Here is a 9,963-nt window from a genome sequence, read left to right on the forward strand (position 1 = left end):
GATAAAGGTAGGAGTGCACACCGAGCTCCCAATCCAGAACCCGCATGGGCAGTTTTGTGGATGCAGTCCCGGCCACAACCCCAGCAAGGTGATGGTGTGGGTCAAACCTCCAAGCAAAGGCAGGGAAAGCCACACCAGAAGAGCTGCTGGGCTGGCAGCAATGCTGAGGGCCCTGTTCCAATCAGCCCAGTGTGTGAGTGAGTGTTTGCTGGTGTGAACCTGCTCTTTGATTTAGGGCCCCTTTTTATTGTAGCCTCTATCTCCTTTATTAGGTGCACTCTTCTCATACCTTGTTGACATTTATGTAGGATAGTTAAATGTTTTCTTGGGGATATTCCATTCTAGGAAACCACCTGTCCTGTAAAGTTTATCTTAAATACAGAAGCTTGTTTTACCACATAAAGATAGAAGTGGCTGTTGTTTAATCTTATCTGGCTAATGGAGGGCTATGGATGCCTATGAAGAATGTACAAAGAGATGCCCTTGCAATGTTATTAAAATTTATCAAAAACTGGATTGGGGCAGATGGACAGTGTCTAAATCGGGATGCTCATGCCTCTCTCTGTGTTAGAGGTGCTCTCCTTCCTTACCTCTCTGCCTTAAGACACATCACTGCAGGTGCTATGAACCAAAAATGGGATGTATCCAGCAGCACCTGAGGAAAGCCAGTCCCTGCACTCCATCCATGTGTTGCATTTGAACATGTAACCAAAGTATCACAAAATAAATGAAGTCAAGAAGCAGTTCTGCGTTTCATGTCTGTGTTTCTGAGTTTCCCATGGGGATTGCAGAATTTCATTAGCTTTAACTGTGAGCATGACTTTTGCTTCTTCTCACCATCTGCAAAGCTTGAACTCAGTAAAATACTTCTGTTTCTCCTCCTTCCTGTTGTAGCTGCCCATCTTTGTACTTAGGACTTCAGTGATACCTTTTAGGCTGTAAATCTTACCATAGAAATTGTCCCAGAAGGAGAGAAGGATTGCAGAGCTGCAGGATTTTGGAGGTACCTCTGCTCCAGAGTGGGAGCAGATGGAAGGATGTCCATGCCCTCTGTTGCTCATCTTCACTGGGCTCTGAAAAAGAGGAGAAAGAGATTCTGAGCACAGGCTTGGAGCCAAGCTGTACAGCTGCCTCACTGGTAGGTTTGTTAGGGGATTCTGATTATTCCCCCCTTTCTCCAGTTCCTTGCAGATAATTTAGGAAGATGGAGGAGATGTGAATGAACAAGGTACGTGCCCATCACTCTTCCTGCCTGTGAGCCTGCAGCAGTGCTTCCATGAGATGCCAATGCAAAGGGTTTTTCTGGCTCTTCTGTGCTCATGGACTGCGCATTTATATCATCCAATAAAACAATAATGATAACATCTCCCATGATAGGAACTGTATGATGGATAATCCTTTCCTCCTCCTGGGTTCTGTGGGCACAGAGACACGTGGGGATATCTGCACACCAAAGGTTTTCCCCTCCTGCCTCTAAGGCCTCCCCAGCGCCCTTGGGCAGACTGTTCTTTGTGTCAGCCCTGCTCATAGGAGATGTTCTCCTGAGGAAAATGACGCCTCCCTCATGTTCTTCAGAGGATGTAAATTTGCCAAAACAAATGCTGGGGAGAGGAACGCCTGACAATTCTGTTTTGATTTTATGTAACCTTTTCAATGCCCTCCCTGCGATGCCACCCAGATAAGGAGGTGTTGTGTCAAAAAAAGAGAATGGTTACAACTCTTGATGACCTCATCCCATCTCCCTGTTTCAACCAAGGTGCTTTGTGATGGGTTACAAGATGTGACATCAGAGTTTTCGGTTTTGTGCCTGCAGCGATGGTGGGAAGCATCCCACGGAGCAAACCCACTCACTGGGTAGAAAGGGCAGCAGTGAGACAGGAAAAGTGTGAGTGACAACAGCCACAAAGGAAAGGAGGAGTTGGACAAGGCTGTACAGAAATACACCAGTCAGAAAGGAAAATCCTTTTAAAAACTCCCTACGTCCTTCTTCTGCCATCAGCTTGCTTTCAAAGCAATCTCTCATGACAGGGTTGCCACAGGCTGTGGCAAGGGCTGGAGGTTAAAGGCTGTCAGGTTCAGCAAATCCTGGAGTTAAGCACTTTCCCAAGTGCAGGAGCCAGGTCTCACCAGGATATGGTTGCAAAGGGAATGTTTTGGGGGAAGTGGCTCTGTCTCCGTTGCCCTCCTGTGCTGGAAATGCAGGGGTGGTCTGTAAAGCCAGACCCCAGATGGAATTTCTTGTCTAAGGAGTCTCAGCTTCAAGTTTCTGCTGAAGCCTCAGCTCAGTCCAGCCATCCAGAGGAGATGCTACCTGGCAAAGGAGAACAGGTGAAAGCAATGAGTCACTTGCAATCATTTCCCTAACAAAAGGGCTCAGTGCTGTCAGATGGTCCATAGCCTGGGGGTTGTACTCTTATCTAGACTTAGGCAGGAAACCATTTGATTTACAACTGGATGTAAGGAATAGGGACTGCTTGCCTCATCTGCACAGTAGATTACTAGCATGTATTTCCCTTAGGTTACAAACCTAAAGGATCCCACATCAGCAAGAGATGGCAGTGTGTGTTGCTGGCTAAGCCAGTTAGGATGCTGAGAACATGGCAGACAGATGCTCCGGAGTCTGTAAATTCAAGGCAAAATGAAAAAGTCTGCCTGGAAAGCTCTGAGCAACTCAGCTGGTGGCAAACTCCTTCCTGCCCCTTGAGAACACCTGGGATGCTCCACAGAATTAGAAGTCCCTAACTTCCCACAGCTGAGGGGACACCCAGAACAAGAGCCTTTGGTTATATAGAGGGATATTAAGCTGGCCTGCTTTTCCTGAGGCAGGTCATGGTATGGTCTTGATCTCCTTCAGGCTTGCCCTAAGACTGCAGCCTTAAACCCAAGGGTTTATAACAGGAGAGCTGTGCTGTTCTCCTGCATCCCTTCTGGAGCTCCACTGGATTTGGTGAGTCTGTGCTAAGGGTATCAGCTAAAACTGATTTGTGATCTGTGATCAAGCTACAGGGGCTTGTTATGAGAACTACAGAATCTGCTCCCAGCAAAATGCTGGGTTTGAGTCAGCCAGAGACCAAATGGAGGTTCTTAGCAACTTAGACTTTGTTGGGTGCCTAACTAGAGCTAAGCCTCCTGCAAGGACAGGGGCTTTGACTGCCTTTTGTGATACAAATGGGGCATGTTTAAAACCCTGTTTGTGGCTGGGAGTGGGAAGCTGTTTGTTGGAGGGTATTAACTGTCTGATAGCATGCCTGGCCCTCATCGAGGTGGCCCCAGGAGCAGGGTAGCTTGGAAATGCCACTTGCAATTAAAACCTGCATTTTAAAGTGCAGTTCCGCTGCTTGTTCACGCTGAGAAGGGTTTCCTATCTTTCAGAGTCTTTTGGTCGCTGGGCTACACTTAATAGGATGAGATTTATTTTTTTCTCCCCCCTCTGCTCCTTCCCCCCTTGAACCACAAAGCTGCCAAGCTATCCAAGAAAGAGGCTTGTAATTAATGCTAAGTGGAGTGGAAAGCAGGGTGGCTGCCCAGCGTAGGGCACGCTCTGGCCTCAAAGAATGCCAGTGGAGCTCTGAAACAACCATTGAGTCTCCAGGTTTTTAATCATGGTACGTGGGAGTAGGAGCTGCCCCCACTGCAGTGAAGCTGTTTGGCTCCGTTGTGGCTGGAATGTGGATATTGTCCTGCTGGGCCATGGCAGCGACCCTTTGGGTGGGTTTCTCTTGTGGGCCACTCCAGAAAAGGCTGGATTTGCTTCTCTTTAAAGGCTTTGTCTAATTTCCTGCAGGTTGTGACCTTGCAGTTTGGGGCTGTGATCTTCCTGGTGATAACCTCATCATCTCGCCTTGGCCTGTCCCTAAAGGGTCTGTTCCAGGGACACATTTTCTCAGCTATCCCCTCCTCCTTGCACACAGACTTGTTGTTCCAGTAAGTGGTTTCACTTTCTGAAGTGTTGAAAGTGTCTGTTAAAGCAGCAGCTGCCTTAACCTGAGGCTCACCTGCTTTACATTTTGGATTTTTTCCCTCCCACCTTCAAGCTGTTTTCCCACTGGGTTTGATGAGCAAGTGGAATGCAGTTTCCACGTCTGCTATATGGGTTATAGACCTCACCCTGGGCAATAACAGGGCAAGGCTTTTTGCTCAGCTCTCAGAGAGACAGGGAATGTGGTGGGCAATGTCCTTTGCCTGTGCTTTTCCAACCACTTCTGGGTGTCTAAAAATCCTTAGAGAAAAATGCCTGTGACTGCCAAGAAACCCTTAGCTAAGTAAAACTGAGAATAGCTCAGTACTGAGTGGCAAAAAAAAAAAAAAAAAAGAGGGGCAGGAGGAGTGATATTAGGGTTTTTTAACCTATTTTATAGTAGGTCCATTTCAACTCTGTGGTTTTCATCTTTGGCTTTGCATCTCTAAACTTTGCATGTCCTGCCTTTCCGTGTCTGTTTGGTGAGACCATAGCAGAAACTCTGGTGTCTTTGCACTGCCTCAGCTTGCAGAGCTGTAGAGAATAAATACCAGAGCTGTTGGCTTGGCCATTTGGTCACCTTGCTTTTGGTAGTGTTTTGTTTTTTTTTTTCTTCATTCTCTAACAAATAGAAGCTGCTGTGTAAATTCTCAATTTAAACTTTTGCTTTGTAGGATTTTTTGGTGTTGGTTGGGTTTTTTTCTCCTTTAAAACAAAGCCCCTCAGCTATCAAGCTGTGTCCAACTTTGAATTCCAGAGTTTCGCTTCATTTTTGAAGGTGGCAGTACAGAGAGCCGATGTATGGAATATTTTCTTCCTCCAATGTCTTCGTGGATCTTCCCCCAAGCCTTATGTTGGTGTTTCCCAGCTGCCCGGGTTTCTCATGCAGATGAGCCCTGCAAAACGGTTTCCTCCTGCACCCTCTTAGGACAAAGGCTCAGTTGTTGTTTTCTGTTGATAAACTGGACATTTAACTGCTTCGTTTCCCCTCCTCTACAGCAGAATTAGTCGGGGGTATTTGCTCAGGCCCCAATCCCTGGGATTGCTGGGGGACAATCGCTCAAGAGGTTCCGATTTAGAAACCAATGAATGTCAAGCTGAGCCTCTGAACTAAACTTTCTTTGAGATGAGCCAGAGTGACCTGCAGCGAGCTCTAAAGAAGAGTGCAATGACCCCCCCTCCCCTTCCCTTCTCGAAAGGAAAAATATTTCCCAGACCACTGGGAACCCTCCTGACTTCCTCTCCTGTGAATTCTGGATTAGTGTGATTTGCATGCTTAAAGTTAATTCACTGGTGAACGGAGGAGGTGTCTGGGCGCTTGAATAGATTCAGCTCCTCGCCGCCGAGTGCCAAAGGCCTCCGGTGCGAACCAGGGAGCGAGGGAAAGTGAGGACATGGAGGACAACTGCGGGGCCGAGGGGAGGGAGGAGGGATTGTACCATTTGTACTGAAGTGTTTGCAATTCTGCCCTCCCACAGGCCATGGCAACTGGACTGAATGTAATCTGGCCCTTTTATTTTCTTGCTTTCATTCAAGTGAGGCCATATAACAAGTGGGGAGAGAGAGAGGAAGGGGGAAATGCATGAAGTATACATAATAAAGGTGATGCTGCTGGAAATGCCGTTTGCTGCTTAAAAATGCAACCAAAACTCAGTGTACTGGGTGGGTTGGGAATTTGACTCTGCTGGGTCCCTGGGAGGCTTCTTCTGAAGCCATCCTTAAAAACAAAACAAACTAAAAAAGCCCTGTCTGCTCATCCACCGGCCTCTCTCCCTGATAAGAGCCATCTCTCATGACCAAGATAAAACCTGGGCTCCATCTTGCAGCTCGCACTTGATGAGGCGCATCCATCCGCCCGTTAGGAGAGTTCCGGTTTCCAATTTTTTGGTGCCTGGGAAAGCTGCTTTAAAATTGATGGGGGAGAGAAAGGAAGAAAAAAAAAAAAGGAAGAAGAAAAGTTTGAATCATTGCACGGAGTCACTGGCCCCGCTGAGGGGGCTTTCTCTCTCCTCTGAAGAACAGACCACGCACAAAGCCAGATGGTTCCCGTCTGCTGGCTTTATTCAATGCACTTCCTCCCACAGACGGGAGCCCTTTTGCCCTCCTTCCACCCCCCTCTTTCAAGCATCCACCACTGGGCCTTTCTGTTCTGCGGCTGGAAATAATCTTTTATTGCCCAGTTGTTCGGAAGTGACCTTTTGCCCTTGATTAGATAGCACCAGGCTCTATCGCCGGATTGCTTTTGAGCTGGCAGTTGCTTTTTTGTGTCCGCTGATCCGGTGTCAGGGAGAACAATGCAAGGCTTTGCAAAATTTTAGTCCGGCTAAGGCTCCATGTGGGATGGCGGGGGTAGGGAGGAACGGCGTTGGATAAAGCAGCCTCACGGACCATGATTAATTATATGAAAACATTTCCTTTAATAAACTGAAAAACAAATCGTGGTTTGGTTTGGGTTTTATATTCATCTCGCGCACTGATGCGAACCGCTGCGCGCTCCTTTCCAAGCCCTTGGATCCCAGTTGGAGGCAAAGGGGCAAAAGTGCCCCTTGTTCCTCTCCTATGGGGTTTTTTGTGCCTGGCTGCTCAGGCAGGTGAGCTGAAACCTGCCTCCAAAGCCTCCAGCTGGAGTCAAGCTCAGTGTTTTACTCATGGGGTGGCTGGAGGAGTTATTTCAGGGAGAGGGTCTCAGGTCCTGGAGAAAATAAGTGATCCTTCTCCAAAAAGCAGCTGTGATAGCTTTAGAAAGGGGAACCTTAGCATTCACCTGTTGCCAAAAAAAGTCAGTATATAAGGAAAGTTATGGAAATTATGTAAAATGTAGTAAAAGAGGAAAAGAAAATTCTTTCTTGAAAAATTCTAACTCCAAAACCTAGAACTGAGTGTGCATTAGATCTCACTTGGCATGTGGATTATATACTCCTGTATTATTTTCTATTCTTATTTCCAGTGAACTTAAAATACACTGCATGTGGGGGGTGGGAATCTCTTTCCTAAATAAACGGTCCTTGAGCTTTAGCCTAAAACCAAATCAAACAAAGCCCAAACCTGCCTTTCCCCTCCCCATCCAGCTTGATCTGGACTGACTTAGAAATAGCAGGAGAGAAGCTGGTGGCCTGTGGGTTATTCAGTAATCTGTAAGCTAAAATCAAGAAAGCTGTTTTTTAGGTATTTTTTGGAGGAAGGTTTTCAGTGTTCAAGACAGCTTAGTCTTAGGCAGTCTGGCAAAACAAAAAATTGATAAATTAAAAAAAAGAAAAAAAGTAAGTACATCTGGTTTCCAGTCCTGTAGAAGTTAAAGGAGAAAGATCCTTGCTCTGCAAGGATTTTATTCTTTGTGTTTGGGTCTGGTGGGTTTTTTGGTCTGTTTTTTTTTTTTTCTTTTTCTTTTTCCCCCTGATTGGATTCTGTCACTACCCAATTTTGGAGGAATTTTCTCCAGGGAATAATTTGTTGTTTACCACAATCCTTTTGTTACTGCTGTGCACTACACTGCTTCCTTGAATAGTAATCTTTAAAAAAAAATATGCATCAGCTCTCTTGGTCTCACTGATCCATCAGCAGCTTTTAATTCTGTCATGGCCACCCCTTCATCTGGCAAATCACACGAACGTCTGTGGTGTGAATTGGACACATTCCGTGTCACGAAGGCAGCTTGGGAGCTCTGTTCCCCGCCTGTCTGGGCTCCAGCTGCTGGAATCCTGGGCCCAGTGAGGAATGGTGTCCAGCCAAGGTGCCACCATGGCAGGTACCTGGGTTCTCCTGGCTCTCCAAGCAATCTGTTCCACAAGCCAGTTGGTTTCACCACTGCTAGATGTCACAGGCTTCTCTGTCAGGAAGAGTTTGCTTACGATTCTTAATTAATTCCATGTATTTTTTTCCCTCATGGTCCTATTTTATCCATTTAAGTGCAATCTCTGGACAGTAAGAAACACTGAAATATTTGTATAGATTCAGTTCCACTGCTTGGAAGATTTGTCAGGTGGTAACTTGAGGGCACCTGAGAAGCAGAGGTTGTATCAGCTGTAGCTCTCCAGGCTACAAGAACTCTTCAATTAACAAAGGCTGTGTTAATTGAACCCATATCTGTTGGCTGCAATCACAGCAATGACTGCTGCTCTGTCTTCTCCCTTGTGCCAAAGTTATTGCTGTGATAAGCAATTTACATCTTAGAATATTTTAGGCTGGAAGGAATCTCAAAGCAGTAGTTACAGCCCAATCTGCTTTTATATAGGTCTCAACTTGTGCAAGTTAAGGATGTTTTTTTAAAATGAGAATTGATGAAGAACAGCTATAGGAAAATTCATACTAGCAAATTTATTTTAATTCTTTCCGCTTGCCAAATCTCTCATGTGGGTTCAGTAGTGGTGGTACAATAGTTAGTCAGGTTTGAAAGAAGTCGGTGACAGGAGAAACTTCAGAGTAACTCATGAGACTTTATCAAGCGGAAAAAAACATGAGCCAGTCTGAGGCAAAGCAGCAGATCTGGTTTTTGGCATAGGAACCCACGTGTGGTGTGTGTGTGTGTGTGTTTGTGACAGAGGACTATTTCCACTTGCTGATGTCAGTGCTGCTGTTAATGAGCTGCCCACTGCCCTCAGTAATGTTGTTTTCAGATTTGTTCCACACCTCTTTGCCCGCAGACTGCACCTGGTGGGACGCTGGGCTGGGCTGCAGCACGGGGCTCTCAGGCTGTGCCCGAGCATCAGGGCCCTAAATGGACACCAGTGCTTCTGGCTGGGCTGCTGTAGGGCAGAGACAGGCACAAAAAAAAACCTTGGTCTCTTCCATTCTCTTTTGTAGTGGGGGGAAGCTTCAGTTCAAGGCTGTGAGCTGTTCCTCCTCTTGCTTAGAGAGGGAAGCCAGGAGATTTCTTATCCTCTAGGGCACTGCCAGGTCCGAGACCACTTTTTGCTGACAATACACGATAGGACAAGGGGGAACGGCTGTAAACTGAAAGAGGGTGTGTTTAGCTTGGACACAAAGAAGAAATTCTGCCCCATGAGAGTGGTGAGGCCCCGGCACAGGTTGGCCAGAGAAGCTGTGAATGCCCCAGCCCTGGAAGTGTCCAAGGGCAGGTTGGGTGGGGCTCTGAGCAAGCTGGGATAGTGCAAGGCGTCCCTGCCCATGGCAGGGGGTTGGAATTACATGGTCCTTTCCAAACCAAGGCATTCTGCGATTCTATGATCGGTGCTGCCACGTCTATCCTAGGGTGACTTTAACTTGAAGCAATACACCTGCTATTATCCAGCTCAGATGAAATGGGGATGGAGCTAACTGGGAAGCTCAGGGGAAGACTGTCTTGAATTATTTAATTTCTACAGTGTTTGAATGCATTTTTCCTTCCTAGAGAGTTGCTTGAGTTCCCCTGACTCCTTTTATTTTCACACTTATAGAGGAGTTTGAATATCAGAGATGGTCTTGGCTTGCTCATAATGTTTTCTCTTGAATTATCTTTTAAAAGTTTTTTTGCACCATGTTAGATCTGCCTAAATAAATTGCCTTGGAAAACTAACAAAGCATTGAGACACTGAAAAACTGGGCTTCATACAGAAGAGACTTTAGATCCTTGAAGTAAATTTAGGAGTTTCAGGATATGCATGCATGTGGTGGGCGACGGGAAATGAGTTAATTTTCTATATTCCTAACTTGTTCCTTTCTTCTCCAGCACTGTTTGCCTGGGAAAACAATGATTGCCTTTCAGCCTTTTCTTCCCTTTCAAAGAACGGGGATTTAGTCAATGGGACTATTTACATGCAAAACGTGAAGCATATGCATAAGTGCTTGCAGGGCTGCGGCCTTTCATTGTCGCTAAAGCAGCGCTGCTTTCCGGTGGCAGATGAACTTGTCATTTTAAAACTTGTAATAAACAAAATTAAGTCGTTGCGGGCAGGTAATTAGGCTTAAGAAAAATAAACAAGCTTTAAGGAGTTTAATAAATGTTTTCCTCAATCCCCCAACTGAGGAAAATGAGGCACTGTCCATTGGAATAATATAAAAGTGCAGAA

At 46.1% G+C, this 9,963-nt stretch overlaps 1 long non-coding RNA gene across 1 annotated transcript; it reads left to right on the forward strand.

The window, feature by feature from the left end:
- The first annotated feature begins 2,652 nt into the window (after positions 1–2,652).
- LOC117244306 lies at positions 2,653–5,153 on the forward strand. The gene is made up of 3 exons (XR_004497127.1): positions 2,653–2,947; positions 3,785–3,924; positions 4,716–5,153. It is a non-coding gene; the product is annotated as an uncharacterized LOC117244306 (long non-coding RNA).
- The last annotated feature ends 4,810 nt before the right edge of the window (positions 5,154–9,963 follow it).

Source organism: Parus major, chromosome 4 (genome assembly GCF_001522545.3).
Source record: "Parus major isolate Abel chromosome 4, Parus_major1.1, whole genome shotgun sequence".
Classification (NCBI taxonomy): domain Eukaryota; kingdom Metazoa; phylum Chordata; class Aves; order Passeriformes; family Paridae; genus Parus; species Parus major.